At 50.8% G+C, this 19,394-nt stretch overlaps 1 long non-coding RNA gene and 1 pseudogene across 2 annotated transcripts; one reads left to right on the top strand and one right to left on the bottom strand.

The window, feature by feature from the left end:
- The first annotated feature begins 293 nt into the window (after nucleotides 1-293).
- Nucleotides 294-10,573, top strand: LOC309665265. Its single transcript, XR_014266300.1, has 4 exons — nucleotides 294-414; nucleotides 5,732-5,851; nucleotides 5,933-6,100; nucleotides 10,135-10,573. It is a non-coding gene; the product is annotated as an uncharacterized lncRNA (long non-coding RNA).
- Nucleotides 10,574-15,467: 4,894 nt separating this feature from the next.
- Nucleotides 15,468-18,589, bottom strand: LOC309665274 (putative serine protease 47 pseudogene; annotated as a pseudogene). The gene is made up of 3 exons: nucleotides 18,385-18,589; nucleotides 17,200-17,383; nucleotides 15,468-15,759 (listed from the first exon to the last, which is right to left on the bottom strand). The product of its transcript is annotated as a putative serine protease 47 pseudogene (transcript).
- Nucleotides 18,590-19,394: the final 805 nt, after the last annotated feature.

The raw sequence follows: 19,394 nt of genomic DNA, 5'->3' as shown, positions 1-19,394 counted from the left end.
TGGGATTTGCCTTTTTCCTTTGTAGACTAGGAGAGGTGTGGTCTATTGCTATGAGGGAGGTGGAGGGAATAGGATGAGTTTGGAAAAGTTTGAGAAAAGGGGGAGGGCTTACTAGGCATAGGTAGAAGACTGAAACAGTGCTGAAGGCTCAACTGTGCTGAGAAAAGTCCATGTTGAAGTGGTGAACAGTAAGGCAGAGTAGCCTGTAGCTAAGCCACAGCACCCTTCGCTGATTTCCTCCTTATCCTCGCAGCACCTCTGCCCGAACCCTTCCATCTCCAGGAGGGTAAGGCGGGCTTCACTGAGAACAAGTTTTGTAATATATTTTACGGACTTAGAAAAGGCAAGAACTTCTCCGTGCATGAGGACGTGCTGTGTGCTGGGGACTTCTCGACAGGAAAGGCCATCTGCCAAGTGAGTAAGGTCATTTCTGTTCTTCCCTTGCCTGTTCTCAGGGCCTCAGTTTCCCTAGGGGAGGGGCTGTGTTGCCTCTACTGTCTTTGTGGAGACCCCTGGGACTTCCCATTTCCTCCCTCCACATGTCTTCCTGGGCTCAATTCCTTGGCAGTGTCCCCCAGGATAGCCCCTTCCTAAGCCCCTTGCACATAAGGGCATCTACTGGCAGCACCCTCAAACAGCATCTTTTTATGAGGCATACCTTAAAGTTTTAATTTAAGTATAACATACATACAAAAGAATCTATTCATGCTGTTTTCATAAGTTGGATGAACTTTCACATAGTTACGCAACAGATGACCAATACCCCAGAGGTCCCACTCACACCTCCTTCCTATCACCAACACCCAACAGAAACCGCCATCTTCACTTTTGACAACTTAGATTAGATTCTGAATATTCCATAAATAGAATTTATTTCCAGTTGTCAATCTTTCGTGTCTTTCTATTTGTGAGATTCATCCAAACTGTTAAATGTAGTTATAGTTTGTTGAGTCTCATTGCTCTACAGGACTCTATTGTGTGAATTGAATTCTATGATCAGTTCTACTCTTGATGGGTATTTTAGAGGTTTCCAAGTTTTTCATTTCGTTTCACTTCCAAATATTTTATCTTCTATTTCACAGAAACCCTTGAGTAGAATTGTTGAATTAAAAGGTATGTGTATATTCAGCTTTGGCAGATATTTCCTAACAACATCTCCAAAGTGGTTGCACCATTTCCACTCATTCCAGCAGTGGATGAGAGTTTAATATTTATTTATTTTATTTATTTATTTTCCTTATTTTTTTTGGCTGTGTCGTGTCTTAGTTGCACCACAAGGGATCTTTCCTGAGGCATGCGGGATCTTTCGTTACGGTGCGCGGTCTCCTCCGGTTTCTCTCTGGTTGTGGTTCTCAGGCTTCTCTCTAGTTGTCGCGTGTGGGTTTTCTCTCTCTAGCTGTTGTGCGTGGGGCTCCGGAGTGCATGGGCTCTGTAGTTGTGGCATGCAGGTTCTCTTGAGACGCACGAGCTCATTAGTTGCGGCACGCTGGCTTAGTAGCCCCGCGGCATTTGGGATCTTAGTTCCTCAACCAGGGATTGAACCCGCGTCCCCTGCATTGGAAGGCAGATTTTTTACCACTGGATCACCAGGGAAGTCCTGGATGAGAGTTTATATCCTCGCCAACACTTTGCACTTTCCATCTTTTCTCATTTTGATAGCTTATGGTGGTTTGCATGTCCCTGATGACAAGTTAAATGTACTTTCATATGTTTATTGTCATTGGATGTCTTCTCTAAAGTTTCCCTTCCAGATTTTCCCCCCTCTCACTTTTCTGTTGGGTTGTCTTCTTTTCCTTTAGGGGCTCTTTGTGTATTTTTACATATTACAGGTATGAGTCCACTGTTGGATATTTGAATTGTAAACATTTCTTTCCTCTCTCTGTAATGCCCAATTTTAGAGGTGGGCAAACAGGTCCGGAGAGGGAAAGTCGCTACCCTAAAATAAGGCAGCACAACCTGGTCCCCCGTATTCTGACTCCAAGCCTGACCTGACCTCCACCATATCCGCCTCAGGGCCCAGCCTCCCAAGCTGGCATCATGTGCGGAGCTCTTGCATAGATGGCATTGTGGAGTGGAGGGGAGAGTATTAGGGTTCTGGAGTTAGAGACACTGCTCTGCCCTGAAGGTCTTTTCACTTTCTGAGCCCATGTCCTCATTTATACTGTAGGATTCTGAGGCCTCCTTCATGGGATTGTCGAAAGGATGGTGTAGTGGGTTGGATAGTGTCCCCTACATTTGTAACCATTTGGGATCTCAGAAAGTGACCTGATTTGGAAATAGGTCTTTGCAGGTGTGATTAGCTAAGAATCTCGAGATGATACCATTTTGAATTTAGAGTGGGCTGAGGGATAGACAGAGAGGTACTTGATTTCAGACTTCTGGTTTCCAGAACTGTGAGAAGAGAAATTTCTGTTGTTTTTATAGTGACCCAGTTTGTGGTAATATGCTTTGGCACCCCAGGAAATGCACACAGGAGGGATGGGATGCGCCTGGTCCTTGAGAAGGCCTCACGGACAGCTGTTTTCACGGCAGCCCAGTGGAGCTGCTGAGCCAGAGGGAAGAAGCTTGGCCACCTGTCCTCCTGGTAGGAGGTAGACCCAGCTTTCTTGGTTCCCAGTGCACAACCCATGGCTGTCTGGCTTGGGCCGTTGTTCTCACAGAGTCAGCTGCACCTGCAGGTGAAATAAAGGGCTGAGTCCCACGAGTCCCCATCTGGCTGTCACCGTAGACCTCCCTTCCAGCCTGCAGAGGTCATGGCCATGGAGTTCAGGGCCGGAGCCCTTTGCCTGCTTGCCTGCTGGACATCCATTCTGCCTCTTGACCCCACCCCCTCTCGTTTCTCCCCAGGCTGAGGACACCATTGAGCTGGACGCCCAGGAGCCCCAGCACATGGCCCCTCCTGCCCCCCTTAGCCTTTCAGTCACCACAGCCTGTCTGAGAGGTTCCATCTAGATTCATCTTCTGTCACATGCCTGCTCTGGTCCCCAGCCTCCAACTGGGGCTGCCTTCTCTCACTGAAGTGCCCTCCCCCAGCACAGGACACCCAGAAACAAGTCTGAGGAGAGACAGACCCCAGGAGCACTCAGTGCTCAGACTGTGGGGCAGGACAGACCTGGGTCCAGTCTTCAGTCTGTAATTTAGTGATTACGACCTTAGATAACCCGTGAAATGGGGTTGCTAACGGCCTCCACTTAATAAGGTCCTTATAGAAGATTCAGTACTGTGCCTGGCATTCAGTAGGTGCTTAACACCTGCTGGCTTTCAATCTCCTGGCCTGGTGTGCCTCCCTCTATCTGGATTGTACCTGTTCTTCTGGGCCTGTCTTAGACCTGTCCTCTCACCCAAGGTAGAATTCATTGCTCTGGCCCTGCCCAACACACACACACACACACACACACACACACACACACACACACACTGTTTGCTGCGTGTCTTCAGTAGTGCAAAGTGCAGCTCACTTTGCGTGGGATACATTAGTGTTGGGCCTTCCTCTGCCTTCTGAGAACTCCCCAGGGGCTAGGAGGCTATTGGAGCCCTTCCCATCTCCCTCGGACTGGCCCAGAATCCATCATAATATAGACAACCACATGGCTCATCTGCACGAATCCCTGAGGCCTGGAGTGGACAGGGACCAGGCCTTCCCCTGGCCTTGAACAGCTTGGGGTGGGTACACTGTGGGGAAGGCTAAGGGCACCCCAGCTAGGGAGCACAGAGGGGAAGAGCTGAGGTGATGATGGCACATTCCCAATCTCCAAGAAGACCCCGTGTATGACTTTCTTGGGTCTGCGGTGACAAATCACCTCAAAGTGGGTGGCTAAAACAACAGAACTTTATTCTCTTACCTTTCTGGAGGTCAAAAGTCTAAAGTCAAGGTGTTGGCCGGGCTGGTTCCTTCTGGAGACTCTAGGGGAGAAGGTTTTCTTGCTTTTGCTAGCTTTTTCGAGGCCGCCAGCATTCCTTGGCTCATGGCCCCTTCCTCTGTCCCCAAAGCACATTGCTCCTACCTCTGCTTCTGTCATCACATCTCCTCCTCTGACTCTGGCCTCCTGCCTCCCTCTTTCCTCATGAGAATCTTTCTGATTACATTGGGTCCACACAGATAATCCAGGATAGTCTTCCTATTTCCAGATGCTCAACTCCATCACAGCTGCAGAGTCCCTTTTGCCACGTAAGGTAACATAGCCAAAGGGTCCAGTGATGAGGTTGGGCATCTTTGAGGGTTATTTTTGGCCAGCTACACCATGTACCCTTCTCTCTCCTTCAAGCCACCACTTCCCCCACCCCTTCCTCAGCTGGAGATCTTCTCATTTCACTGAGAACGCCAAAGCAATCAATCAGCCTAGAGCCCATTCATCTTGCCAGCCCCACCCTAACATCTTCCATCTCTCCTGAGCCTCATGGCCCATCCCAGCCAGTCTGTCCTGGAGCTCTGGGTGCCCAAAGGCTCTCCTGCTAGGTGTGGTGGTACCTCAGTGGTAGAGCTCCAGCCAGAGGGATGGCCAGAGGCAGGGAGTGCGGCAATGCCTAGACAGGTGTGGATGCTGGGAAGACACTTTCTTGAGGCCTCCCAAGATCATCTTGGGAAGGGAGCTCCTGTGCAGGGTCCTGGGTCCAGCCAGTGGCATCCCAGTGTTCATGTGCATACGAGTCCATCTGTGCTCACCTGCCAGTGAGGGTTCAGGATATTTGGGCAATGCCAGGATTGGAAAGAACTTCCACTGAACCCTTTGAATGGCATCTAGTCCATATTGGATATGTGCTAAATGGGAAATTTACCACATTACCATGGGTTAGGAAGGCTGGGGCGCGTGCATTGCCAGGCCTCCTGGGATCCCGATGGCTGCACAAGGACTCTGCGTCAGGCATATTGGTAGGAAGGATGACTAGAACATTGATTCAAGGCTTATTGCCAGGCCACTAAGTCCTGAGTCAGCTAAGCAGAAAGGAGACACCAGGCTCCAACTGCTGGAGGTCTGTGGACATCTTGGGCCAGGCTGGCCTGGGCCCCTACACAGAAGAGAGCAGTGTCATGTGGGTTTGGGGGGCAGTGAGTTGGGCCCCTTCAGACTGTGGAGAGCAGGAGCATGGGGGTGGGTGAGGAGGGTGCTGGAAGTCGACTCTAGGAGCAGAGGTCTGAGGACTGCCAGCCTGCACCTCAGCCTGGCATCAGGCCTCCTCTCTCTGTTTCCCACTTACTCTGCTAGACCCGCCACATTCAACAGCCCTCTATGCTGCAGGCTGGAAGCCCCATCCTCAAGGCCTGGGTCATGTACTCCAGTCCAACTCAATTGTCCCGCACTCTGGGAACTTCCGTCTACCTCCGTGGGGAGCTGGTCCTTGTTCCTCCAAATCCCATGATTGACGGTTCTTTACTTTGGGAAAGATCCTTACTCCCTTGTACTACAGACACCTGGCAAAATGTCTTACTTCCTATTAAAGGCTGAATTATGCCCCCCCCAAAATACATATGTTGAAGTCCTAACCCCAGTACCTCAGAATGTGACATTTTTTTTTTTTTTTGGTTGCACCATGTGGCATGTGGGATCTTAGTTCCTCTACCAGGGATGGAACCCGTGACCAATGCAATAGAAACGTGGAGTCTTAAACCCCGGATCTCCAGAGAAGTCCCCAGAATGTGACTTTATTTGGAGTAGAGCCTTTAAAGAGATAATTGAGTTAACATGAGGTCGCTAGGGTAGCCCCTAATCCAATATGATTGGTGCCGTTATAGGAAGGGAGAATTTGGACACAGAAACACACAGAGGGAAGACAATGTGAGGACACAGGGAGAAGATGACCATCTATCAGCCAAGGAGAGAGACTTTAGACTTCTGGGCTCCAGAACTGTGAGGTGATAAATTCCTCTTGTTTAAGCCACATTGCCTGTGGTATTTGTTATGGCAGGTGGAGCTGACATATCCTTCCTCTGAAGGCCTGTGCACCCCCATGGCAGGAGTGGTGTCTGCAAGTGAAGACACCTTTCTCTCTCCCCAGCTGGACTCCTTCAGTGTCCTCACTCCTGCTTTCCTCCTGGGATAGTCTCCCTGCCCGGTCCTGTTTCCTTGACCACGGAGTCAGACAACAGACCTCAAGGGAAAGGGTGAGTGCTGAGGATCACGGCGGGCAATAGGGCCCCAAGACAGGAGCAAGATGACTCTTTCATTAGTTTGTATTTGTTTTTTTCATGCTTGGTTCGTGGGGTGGCAGCAGTTGGACAGGAAAGCGAAGAACGGACCACTGAAAGGTGATGGGGCTGCGGGAGGGGAGAGGCAGAAGGTTCCAGCGAGGAGACTGGACCCTGAGGCAGAGAGCAAGAGCAGAGGGACTTGGGGGATCACTGCAGGGCTTTCCATACGGCCCCAAGCATGAACAACAGCAGGGGCCAGCTCTGTGGAGGCACAAAGGCTGTGCCAGGCCCAGGCGAGCCCGCAGCCTGCAGAGTCTGGTATGGAAACAGGGCCTGAGGAGGAGCGGACGTGGGCTCAGGGAGACGTGTGAGTCTCTGGATCTCGACGATCCAGTCGGTGAAGTAGGTGACGTTGGTGAAGATGCTGGGGTAAATGGGATGACGGCAGTCAAAGCCCCAGCTGGACAGCCCCATCAGAACCCAGGCACTGGCGAAGTCACAGACGAGGGGCCCCCCGGAATCGCCCTAGGAAAGAGATGGGAGTTCATGTGGGTGACTGAGCCAGGTCTGAGAAGACCAGGTAGCAAGGTGGGGCTTATGAGTCTCTGCCATCCAGGCTCACTCAGGTGCACCTCTGTGGAAGTCCCAACACCAGCGTCCCACTGCCGAGCAGCCCTATTAGGCCATGCAGGCAGGCAGTGGAATCGTGCTATAGGAAGTTCCTGATTGACCCTCAGGACAATCATTGATCTAAACCTATCAACATATGGACCTCTGTGCCCAGCGAGGCCCTGGTGGTCCAGGACGGGCACTATCCAAGGCCGAGAAGGGACAGCTGCACCATAGGGCCCAAGAGAGCTGCTCTGTGAGTAAAGCCTGGCCAGCTAAAGCTGCGTCAGTCCCCAGCTCTTGCAATACCCTGAACTGCAGCAGCATGTGCCCACGTGGGTCCTCCTCCTTTTTCATTCCTTTAGTTAGGCCTTTCATTTTTCTCTCAACTTCTTGGTTGAACATTTTCAGAAAATGCCCATACCCAGGCGTGGTGGAGGCAGCCTGTTTTGCTCGGGGAGAAGATGGGGGTCCCCAGAAAGCTGCTGAAGTCCTAAAATGCTGTCAGGGCAGGACAATCTGCTTGGAAATTCCCTCACTCATCAGCCAAAGCGAAGGTTCCATCCTTGGGGGTGGGGGTGGGGGTGGGGGAGCAGGGGCCATAGCCATGCTTGCTGCTCCTCCACTCACCTGTCCAACACGCACATCCAGCATCCAGGGCAGCCTCCGCCTTTGGGCACAGCGGTGAAATGACAAGGCTCCTCTTTTTCGGTGCTTTTGTAAATAAGCCAATTAGCCTGCCATTGTCAGATGTGACATGTGGAAACAAGCCATGGAAGGGACAGGACAGGAAGGGAAGGGCACTTCATAGGGTGGAGGCACAAAGCTTTCCTGTGCTGAGACTCCAGGCAAGAAACAACCTAACTTTCTGATGCAGGAGAAGGGGGAGCAGTAAGTGCAGACGAGGAGAGGAGGGTTGAGCCAGGTGGGGGGGAGGAAGAGCAGTGATGTGTGCGGAGCAAGGGGGATAGATGGGACATGGGGTCACAGGGCCTTATGGTGGGGAGTTAGAATTGACCCCCATGGAGAACTGTCTAGGTTATGTCTAGCACCTGGATCACTCTGGTGCTGTGTGGAGAATGAACCAGTTGGGAGGTAGCTACAGGAGGGAAGGTGAGAGATTACTGATGGGGAGGGGCCAGGGCAGTAAGAAACAGTCAGATTTGGGGCAATATGTTGAAGGAGGCAACAGGACCTTTCAAATCTGAGCCTTTCTCACCAACCAGGGAGGAACTGCAGAGGGGAAGCAGCAGGCTGAGCACGGAGCCCTGGGCTCTCCAGCATTTAGAGGTGGGAGGGGAGGGGACCAGGTGCACAGCAGAGTAGCTGGCTAGTCCTGGTGCCCAGGAAATGGGAGTGAGACTTGCTGAAGTGCTGAGTGAGAGGAGGACTCAGGTCCACAGGTGGCTCTGGCAAGACAGGCTCTTGGGGATGTTGGTCATGTGGCTCTGGTGGCACATTGGCGACACTCCTGGGTGGAGTGGGTTAGATTCAGTGCTGCTGTGAGTCTTTTGGGGAAGGAAGGCAGAGAAACTGGGCAATTGCAGGAGGGAGAGTGCTGTTGCACGTTTACACAGGAGCCAGGAAAGAGGGAGACAGAAGACGTGGAGCAGGAGAGCCTTTGGGCACCCAGAGCTCCAGGACAGACTGGCTGGGATGGGCCATGAGGCTCAGGAGAGATGGAAGATGCTAGGGTGGGGCTGGCAAGATGAATGGGCTCTAGGCTGATTGATTGCTTTGGCGTTCTCAGTGAAATGAGAAGATCTCCAGCTGAGGAAGGGGTGGGGGAAGTGGTGGCTTGAAGGAGAGAGAAGGGTACATGGTGTAGCTGGCCAAAAATAACCCTCAAAGATGCCCATCCTCATCACTGGACCCTTTGGCTATGTTACCTTACGTGGCAAAAGGGACTCTGCAGCTGTGATGGAGTTGAGCATCTGGAAATAGGAAGACTATCCTGGATTATCTGTGTGGACCCAATGTAATCAGAAAGATTCTCATGAGGAAAGAGGGAGGCAGGAGGCCAGAGTCAGAGGAGGAGATGTGATGACAGAAGCAGAGGTAGGAGCAATGTGCTTTGGGGACAGAGGAAGGGGCCATGAGCCAAGGAATGCTGGCGGCCTCGAAAAAGCTAGCAAAAGCAAGAAAACCTTCTCCCCTAGAGTCTCCAGAAGGAACCAGCCCGGCCAACACCTTGACTTTAGACTTTTGACCTCCAGAAAGGTAAGAGAATAAAGTTCTGTTGTTTTAGCCACCCACTTTGAGGTGATTTGTCACCGCAGACCCAAGAAAGTCATACACGGGGTCTTCTTGGAGATTGGGAATGTGCCATCATCACCTCAGCTCTTCCCCTCTGTGCTCCCTAGCTGGGGTGCCCTTAGCCTTCCCCACAGTGTACCCACCCCAAGCTGTTCAAGGCCAGGGGAAGGCCTGGTCCCTGTCCACTCCAGGCCTCAGGGATTCGTGCAGATGAGCCATGTGGTTGTCTATATTATGATGGATTCTGGGCCAGTCCGAGGGAGATGGGAAGGGCTCCAATAGCCTCCTAGCCCCTGGGGAGTTCTCAGAAGGCAGAGGAAGGCCCAACACTAATGTATCCCACGCAAAGTGAGCTGCACTTTGCACTACTGAAGACACGCAGCAAACAGTGTGTGTGTGTGTGTGTGTGTGTGTGTGTGTGTGTGTGTGTGTGTGTGTGTTGGGCAGGGCCAGAGCAATGAATTCTACCTTGGGTGAGAGGACAGGTCTAAGACAGGCCCAGGAGAACAGGTACAATCCAGATAGAGGGAGGCAGACCAGGCCAGGAGATTGAAAGCCAGCAGGTGTTAAGCACCTACTGAATGCCAGGCACAGTACTGAATCTTCTATAAGGACCTTATTAAGTGGAGGCCGTTAACAACCCCATTTCATGGGTTATCGAAGGTCGTAATCACTAAATTACAGACTGAAGACTGGACCCAGGTCTGTCCTGCCCCACAGTCTGAGCACTGAGTGCTCCTGGGGTCTGTCTCTCCTCAGACTTGTTTCTGGGTGTCCTGTGCTGGGGGAGGGCACTTCAGTGAGAGAAGAGAGTCCCGGTTGGAGGTTGGGACCAGAGCAGGCATGTGACAGAAGATGAATCTAGATGGAACCTCTCAGACAGGCTGTGGTGACTGAAAGGCTAAGGGGGGGCAGGAGGGGCCATGTGCTGGGGCTCCTGGGTGTCCAGCTCAATGGTGTCCTCAGCCTGGGGAGAAACGAGAGGGGGTGGGGTCAAGAGGCAGAATGGATGTCCAGCAGGCAAGCAGGCAAAGGGCTCCGGCCCTGAACTCCATGGCCATGACCTCTGCAGGCTGGAAGGGAGGTCTACGGTGACAGCCAGATGGGGACTCGGGGGACTCAGCCCTTTATTTCACCTGCAGGTGCAGCTGACTCTGTGAGAACAACGGCCCAAGCCAGATAGCCATGGGTTGTGCACTGGGAACCAAGAAAGCTGGGTCTACCTCCTACCAGGAGGGCAGCTGGCCGAGCTTCTTCCCTCTGGCTCAGCAGCTCCACTGGGCTGCCGTGAAAACAGCTGTCCGTGAGGCCTTCTCAAGGACCAGGCGCATCCCATCCCTCCTGTGTGCATTTCCTGGGGTGCCAAAGCATATTACCACAAACTGGGTCACTATAAAAACAACAGAAATTTCTCTTCTCACAGTTCTGGAAACCAGAAGTCTGAAATCAAGTACCTCTCTGTCTATCCCTCAGCCCACTCTAAACTCAAAATGGTTTCATCTCGAGATTCTTAGCTAATCACATCTGCAAAGACCTATTTCCAAATCAGGTCACTTTCTGAGATTCCAGATGGTTACAAATGTAGGGGGACACTATCCAACCCACTACACCATCCTTTCGACAATCCCATGAAGGAGGCCTCAGAATCCTACAGTATAAATGAGGACATGGGCTCAGAAAGTGAAAAGACCTTCAGGGCAGAGCAGTGTCTCTAACTCCAGAACCCTAATACTCTCCCCTCCACTCCACAATGCCATCTATGTAAGAGCTCCGCACATGATGCCAGCTTGGGAGGCTGGGCCCTGAGGCGGATATGGTGGAGGTCAGGTTAGGCTTGGAGTCAGAATACGGGGGACCAGGTTGTGCTGCCTTATTTTAGGGTAGCTACTTTCCCTCTCTGGACCTGTTTGCCCACCTCTAAAATTGGGCATTAAAGAGAGAGGAAAGAAATGTTTACAATTCAAATATCCAACAGTGGACTCATACCTGTAATATGTAAAAATACACAAGGAGCCCCTAAAGGAAAAGAAGACAACCCAACAGAAAAGTGAGAGGGGGGAAAATCTGGAAGGGAAACTTTAGAGAAGATATCCAATGACAATAAACATATGAAAGTACATTTAACTTGTCATCAGGGACATGCAAACCACCATAAGCTATCAAAATGAGAAAAGATGGAAAGTGCAAAGTGTTGGCGAGGATATAAACTCTCATCCAGGACTTCCCTGGTGATCCAGTGGTAAAAAATCTGCCTTCCAATGCAGGGGACGCGGGTTCAATCCCTGGTTGAGGAACTAAGATCCCAAATGCCGCGGGGCAACTAAGCCAGCGTGCCGCAACTAATGAGCTCGTGCGCCTCAAGAGAACCTGCATGCCACAACTACAGAGCCCATGCACTCCGGAGCCCCACGCACAACAGCTAGAGAGAGAAAACCCACACACGACAACTAGAGAGAAGCCTGAGAACCACAACCAGAGAGAAACCGGAGGAGACTGCGCACCATAACGAAAGATCTCGCATGCCTCAGCAAAGATCACTTGTGGTGCAACTAAGACACGACACAGCCAAAAAAAAAATAAGGAAAATAAATAAATTAAATAAATAAATATTAAACTCACATCCACTGCTGGAATGAAGTGCAACCACTTTGGAGATGTTGTTAGGAAATATCTGCCAAAGCTGAATATACACATACCTTTTAATTCAACAATTCTACTCAAGGGTTTCTGTGAAATAGAAGATAAAATATTTGGAAGTGAAACGAAATGAAAAACTTGGAAACCTCTAAAATACCCATCAAGAGTAGAACTGATCATAGAATTCAATTCACACAATAGAGTCCTGTAGAGCAATGAGACTCAACAAACTATAACTACATTTAACAGTTTGGATGAATCTCACAAATAGAAAGACACGAAAGATTGACAACTGGAAATAAATTCTATTTATGGAATATTCAGAATCTAATCTAAGTTGTCAAAAGTGAAGATGGCGGTTTCTGTTGGGTGTTGGTGATAGGAAGGAGGTGTGAGTGGGACCTCTGGGGTATTGGTCATCTGTTGCGTAACTATGTGAAAGTTCATCCAACTTATGAAAACAGCATGAATAGATTCTTTTGTATGTATGTTATACTTAAATTAAAACTTTAAGGTATGCCTCATAAAAAGATGCTGTTTGAGGGTGCTGCCAGTAGATGCCCTTATGTGCAAGGGGCTTAGGAAGGGGCTATCCTGGGGGACACTGCCAAGGAATTGAGCCCAGGAAGACATGTGGAGGGAGGAAATGGGAAGTCCCAGGGGTCTCCACAAAGACAGTAGAGGCAACACAGCCCCTCCCCTAGGGAAACTGAGGCCCTGAGAACAGGCAAGGGAAGAACAGAAATGACCTTACTCACTTGGCAGATGGCCTTTCCTGTCGAGAAGTCCCCAGCACACAGCACGTCCTCATGCACGGAGAAGTTCTTGCCTTTTCTAAGTCCGTAAAATATATTACAAAACTTGTTCTCAGTGAAGCCCGCCTTACCCTCCTGGAGATGGAAGGGTTCGGGCAGAGGTGCTGCGAGGATAAGGAGGAAATCAGCGAAGGGTGCTGTGGCTTAGCTACAGGCTACTCTGCCTTACTGTTCACCACTTCAACATGGACTTTTCTCAGCACAGTTGAGCCTTCAGCACTGTTTCAGTCTTCTACCTATGCCTAGTAAGCCCTCCCCCTTTTCTCAAACTTTTCCAAACTCATCCTATTCCCTCCACCTCCCTCATAGCAATAGACCACACCTCTCCTAGTCTACAAAGGAAAAAGGCAAATCCCACCAACACATGCCACTCAGTGGTGCTTAGCAACCATTCACCAACCTACCTACCCTTTCACAGACCATCCCATCCGCTCTCCATTTGTCTATCATTAACCTTTCCATCCATCCACCAATTCCTCTATCCATCTACCTATCTTTCCTCTTTCCTCATGTCCCATTCATCCCCTCACGCTTCCATCCATTTGCCCATTTACCCATCTTTTGATCCATCTCCACTCACTCCAACTATCTCTGCCTACCATCCTTTCACCCACCCACCCATCTTTCCTTCCACCCACTCATCCTCCCACCTACCCTTCACCCATCCACCCTCTCATCCAATCACTCATTTTTTCCTCTGTCCTTGTGTTCAGTATCTTTTAGACACTAATGATACACAGGAACATTCTTAGTTGGGGGAGACAGGGATACCGAGCAGGGCCCTGAGGGGCTCCTGGGCACAAAGGCTTTCTGTGTCCCCCATTTCTTTGATTACAGGAAATAGACTTCATTCAGCCTCCATGACCTTCTCTGAGTTCCAACGGGCAGATTCAAGCAGTTGTTAATCAGGGAAGGGAGGGGATGCGAGACCAGTGAGAAACAGTCAAGAGAAACACAGTGCAGCCTTGGGGCAAGGTCCTGGCTCCCCAACAATGGATATACAAAACAATTTCTTAGAGCTGTTTTGCAGATACTGAAACCCCCTCCAGGTGGGAGAAGTTAATGATTAACAATGGTATGCTGCCCACAAGCATGTAGAGCCCAGACCAGTTGGAACCTGAAGGTTGATGATGCTGACTCTTACCTACCTCACCCCCACCTCATCAGCAGGACGTCCAAGAGCTGATCACGCCCTCTTTGAACCATTACTGTGAAACTTCTCACTATCCTCTCCAAGTAGAGACACAGTTTTTCGAGGCAGGAGCCCACTGTGTCCCCGTTTGCCTGGCAAAGTAATAAAGCTATCCTTTTCTACTTCACCCAAAACTCTATCTCCAAGATTCTATTTAGCACTGGTGCACAGAGAAGCTGAGCTTTTTGTATCAACAGAGTAAATGAAGTAAATAAGTAGAATTGTTTTAGATCTAATAAGTGGTGTAAAGGAAATAAAACAGGGACATATGCTATTAGAGGTTGCCTGTTTTAGCTCATATGATCAAGTAAAACTCCTCAGAGGAGCAGCTGAGTTGTACATGTAAAGAAGTGAGTCATGCCAAGGTTAGCAGGGAGAGCAAGTGAGGCCAGGGAGGCAGCCAAGGTGAAGGCCCTGAGGTGGCGATGGCCTTGGCGTTTTCAAGCAGGAAGGAGGCCTGCTGGCTGGGATGGTGTGGGTGAGGGATGTAGTAGGAGATGAGCAGAGAGGAACTGGGGCCAACATTACACAGGGCCTGAGAGCCAAGGCAGGGAGTTACGACTTTTTTCTAGGTATAAATGAGAAGGCACTGAGGGTAATGAGCAGGGAACTGGCATGACTCCTGCTTTAAAGAAAACACTCAGACAGCTATGTGGAGACTAAAGTATAGCACACAGGGTGGGATCTCAGAGACCAGTCTGGAGGTACAGGCAAGCAATTATGGTCTATAGGACCAGGGTGGCAGCAGTGGGGTACCTACAAGGTGCCTGGCCCTGCCCGGGCCACAGGCTGGGATATTAAAACAAGAAAGACAGGGTTTCTGTCCTCAAGGAGGAACAGTCTGTGTGTGTGTGTGTGTGTGTGTGTGTGTGTGTGAGAAATGTGGTGTATGTGTGGTGTGTATGTGTTGTGTATGTGGTGTGAGAATGCTGGGAACCTGGTTGTTTGTCCTATGATTAGGGAGTGTTCATGACATACTAGTAGGCAAGGGCCAGGGATGCTGGCACTTCCCACCCAATGAAGACAGGGTCTGTTCAAAATGCCTGTAGCACCTCTGTTGAGAAACACGGTACCAAATTATGACCCTACAAATAATTAAAATATATATTCTTTTTCCCCTTAATTTTGCACCATAAGCATTTCCCCCAACCATAAATACTCCTTTCTTTAATAAAGACTCTGGCTCATAAGTCTTTGCCTACATTTCTCCTCTTCCAATCTTAAAAAACATAATTTTTTTCCTGCGTTATGCAGTGCACCTAACAAGCTTTCAAAGTAGATAGCTGAGCTGCGTTGGGAGAAGAGCAAAGTGAGGTTCAGAGAGTGAAACACTCTTAAGTCATAATCATTCTAACTTCATCAGGCAGGCTCAGAGGTCAGAAGTCGTACGTGTGTTTTCCTTCCACTTTTCCCAAGCTCCTCTTATGGCAATGGGAAATCAGGGTGTTTGTTTGTCAGTGGCCTGCAATGGACCAGGCCCCAAGCATGACCTTTGAGTTGAATCAAGTCATCTCAGATCCATGGTTGATTAAAACCTTGGAATCCAGAACCAGAAAGACTTCAAGAACCCAGAATCTTGATTCCAAAAGTCAAAGATTCCCAGACTTTCAGTGTAAACCTTTGCACTTAGGGAACACTGAAGCTTTACAGTCACACACTTTCAGAACTAGAACTAGAATGGTCCACTCCTCTAGAAATGACGCTTAGTGGGCCAAGGTCCAGTGCCTCTTTGCTTGGGGACCCCTCAGGAGGAGCCACACCTCCCTTCTTCCCTCCTTTGTCCTTCTCCCCTTCCTCCTCCCCACCCTCATCTGCCCCCAACCCGACTCTCCTACACCCTCTCACTTTCCTCGTTGAGCATCCCCCAGCCAGTTATCCAGCAGGATGAGTTACTGGGTAGCTGCATGCCAGGGACTGGGAGGCAGGCGGGGATGATGTAGGAGGTGAAATTCACAGGAAAGAGCAGCTGCAACATGGCTATGTCACTCCCGAAGGGATGTAACTTCTCAAAGTCTGGGTGCATGATAATCCGGCTCAGTGACATCTCTCGGGTGTGCTGGGTGTGCTGGTGCAGCTGGGTGCTTCCTGACAGAACCCGGTAGTTCTCCGGGGCGTGAGATTTTCTGGAGGAAGAAGGGCACATTGTCACCATCATCTCTGCGTGTGGGCTAGCTCTTTCCCTGCATCCTCATCTAACTGCCCACAGGCCTCTACCCCACATGATGCTAGACAGCTTTTATCTCCCCATTTCTAGCGTTCAGGAGTCCTTCTTTCTTGGGGCTAATTGCTATTCTACTTACAACCTCAGACACACGGCTTCTCCATCACACACTAGAATCAGAGGAGCACTGAATCCTTGTGCTGGAAAGATCCTTGGTGGCGTATCAAATGAAGGTCTTTGATTGTACACAGGAGGAGTTCTGGCTCAATCCCAGCTCTAACTTTACCCTTCCCAAGACTCCCTACAGTCCACCTTCTGGCCCCACACTCTTCCTGACCTCTCCTTTCTTTAAACACCTTCCTGCCCAAGGGCTGCTTCTCCACTCAGTTATAAGGACTCACAAAAGACTTGTTAAATAAATGAGCAAATGAGTGCAGGAAACAGAACCTTGCCTTGTTCCCTGAACACAGGTGCTGAAACTTCCCACCTCCCTGACTGTTTGCACGGCTCGTCCACCTGGAGACCCACTCATGCTCCCCTTGCCCAAACCCTTCCCCTCCAGCAAGCCCCTCGCTCTGCATAGCCCTTCTCCGGAACCCCCAGCCCAGGCATCTGCCCTTCTCACCCATGTTGGGCCTTCTCGTGTGACAGGATGGAGACAGGGTGAGGTGGGGACTTGCCACCCCTGATGTCACAAAGGGGCTTGCGTGGATCGTCGTATGGAGTAGGCGCCAATAGGACTCTAAGCTCCGAAAGTTCCAGCTCCCAGACCTGGGCTGTGATGCCCCAACTCCCTGGGGACCCCTCCTCATGTGTTCAGACCCAGGCACTGAGCCAGGCCGAGGACAGCCAGGGGAATTAGACTCCTGAGCAGCCATGTCACTCTCCCAGGGAGCCCCAATTCCCACCTATGCAGCCTGGCACCATGGCTCCCCACAACGCACACCAGCGGCCATGACTACTCCTGGGCACACAGTTGTGCAGGAGTAATAAGAAGAATTGCCCAGCTGCTGGTCAGACATGCGGTCCCAGGTCCCTGCCTGGAATCTGACACCTGGAAATGTGGGGACGTTAAGAAGAAGCTGTGATCTGAGATTGGTCCACACTGCATGGCAGCCAGGACGGACACTGCCACTCTCCTGAGGCACATCTGTGTTGAAGCACAGGCACAGGGGCTGATGGCAGAGCATGAGGCGGATCTGAGCAGGTGAGCAGGGAGGCCAGTCCAGGTGGAGGGTACACAGGCCAAAGGCAGGAATGACATGCATCTGAAGGCCACAGACTGCCCCAGAGAAAAGCCCAGAGGAGCTGACGTGGGATGCCCATCACCCCTCTTCTCCTCTTCCCCCATATCCCCCTCCCCTGCCAGTGCCTGTGCTGGCACCCTGGAAGGAGGACTTACTTCAGAAAGCAGTGGGCAGTGGAAACGACCCAGCGAGAGTTAATGAGGACAGCTCCACAGACGTGTGAGCCCTGGTACTGCAAGCTGGCCTGCCATGGCCACTGGCCAGCCACCACGTCCTGGCCACCGTAGATCTTCCCCATCACCTTGGGTTTCCCGCACACTGTGGAGACTCCCCTGCCACCTACGAAAGAGGCACTAGTAGTACCCCAAATGCCACTACCAGGAAGGCCCTGTCCACTTCATAGATGGGAAAACCAAGGCCAAGCGTCCAGTGGCCTAGCCAAAATGACAGCGCTACCTGGACTCTACTTTCACTGGCTGCCCCTGAGAATTGGACAGAGCAAGCCCTGTGGGGATGAGGACCCAGAGGTCTGGTGGGATGGGGCAAGGGGGGACCCAGGGTAGCCACAGCAGCTCACAGCAGCATCTGCAGGGAGAAGGACATCCCCGAGTGAGGCTGCCAAGGGCTGGGCGCGTCACAGACCTTATTTCCCTCAACTAGCACACCTCAATGCCTACTCTTGTAGATCAAAGAGCTAAAGGTCTCAGAAGTTGCCAACATTACTTGCTCAAGATCATGGCTTCTAAGGGCCTGTGCCTCCTCCATGTCACCCCGGTGTCTTAGGGAGGGAGATTTGCAGTCTGTGGTGCTGTGTGAGCTGGGGAAAGTCATTCCCCCTCTCTGACTCAGGATTCTACATTTCTAAAAGAAGAGGGAGTGGGCTAATGAAGACAGCCCTGGCTCTAGGACTCACACCTGGGAGGGCAGGGGGTGTGCCCAGGCCCCCTGAGAGCGGGCATCTTGGTCTAGGGCCTGCGCTCCCAGGGCCTCACGGAGGGGAATGAGACCCGCGGCCCTGGACTCAGGGCCACTCGTTCATCAGTCCTGGTGCTTTCCTCCACCCAGCCACCCAGCCTCAGGGTCAGACCCTGCTATGTCCCCACTTCCACAGTCCCACAGAGGTCCCAGAGTCCCACAGAGGCACTTCCCACCCAGAGGCTCCACAGTGGGGAGTCGGTGACCCACCTGTGTTGAGGGGGTCTCTGGGCTGCCCGGTTGTTGGCCAGGGCAGAGAAAAGATGAAATTCAGTGACTCAGGGCACCCAGGCCCTGGTCACAGCCGGCCCCCTCAGGCCCTGCAGTTTAGGCCGTTTCAGCCCTCAACAGAGGCCCCAACGCACCTGTGGCTCCCGGGGCCAGCCGCTGCGCTTCCGGAGTCGGAGCGCTGCCCTCCACCGCTCCGCCCGCGCCTGGAGCCCAGCCGGGGGCGGCCGTGGCCGTGGCCGGGGACCCTCGCAGCTCCAGGGTGGCCACGGGCAGCAGCAGCAGCCAGAGAAGGGCCACAGGCTGGCCTCGGCCTTGGGCGATCCACGCCTCCGTGCCCATTGCCAGGGTTGCTGACTCCCGCCTGACCCCAGCCTGGCCCTGCCTGACCTTGCCCTGACCCCGCCTCAGCCCAGCCCTCAGCCCACCCTGACCTTCTTCAGAACCTTTTAAACAACTCTACTAAGATATAATTTATATACCATGAAGTTCACTTATTATTATACAAGGGACAATTCAATGATTTTCTGTACATTTTTTAAAATTTATTTATTTATTTATATTTAAATAAACTTTTTGTTTTAGATTTATGAAAAAGTTGCAAAGACAGTACAAGGAGTTCCAAGATCCCCCTCACCCACTTTCCCCTAATATTAAGATCTTATATTACTATGGCACACTTATCACAACTAGTGAGCCAATATTGAGACATTAATATTAACTGAGGTCCATTCTTTCTTTTTTTAAATTTTTTTAAGCTTAAGGTGTATAGCATAATGATTTGACTTCCATGCATCATGAAATGATCATCAGAATAAATTTAGTGAACATCCATCATCCCACATAGATACAAAATTAAAGAAATGGAAAAAAAAATTTTTCCTTGTGATGAGAACTCTTAGGATTTACTCTATCAACTGTCATGTATAACATACGGCAGTGTTCATTATATTTATCATGTTGTCCATTACATCCCTAGTACTTATTTATCGCATAACTGGGAGTTTGTACCTTTGACTGCAGCTAACCAGTTCTCCCTCCCCCAATCTCCGGCCTCTGGTAACCACAAATCCGATCTCCTTTCCTATGAATTTGTTTGTTTGTGAAGTATAATTGATGTACAATGAAATGCTATGTTAGTTCCTGT

This window comes from Balaenoptera physalus, assembly GCF_965194825.1.
Source record: "Balaenoptera physalus genome assembly, contig: SUPER_7_unloc_2, whole genome shotgun sequence".
NCBI lineage: Eukaryota > Metazoa > Chordata > Mammalia > Artiodactyla > Balaenopteridae > Balaenoptera > Balaenoptera physalus.
Note: the sequence above shows the minus strand (reverse complement) of the source record. Positions and strands in the feature narration are given on the sequence as shown.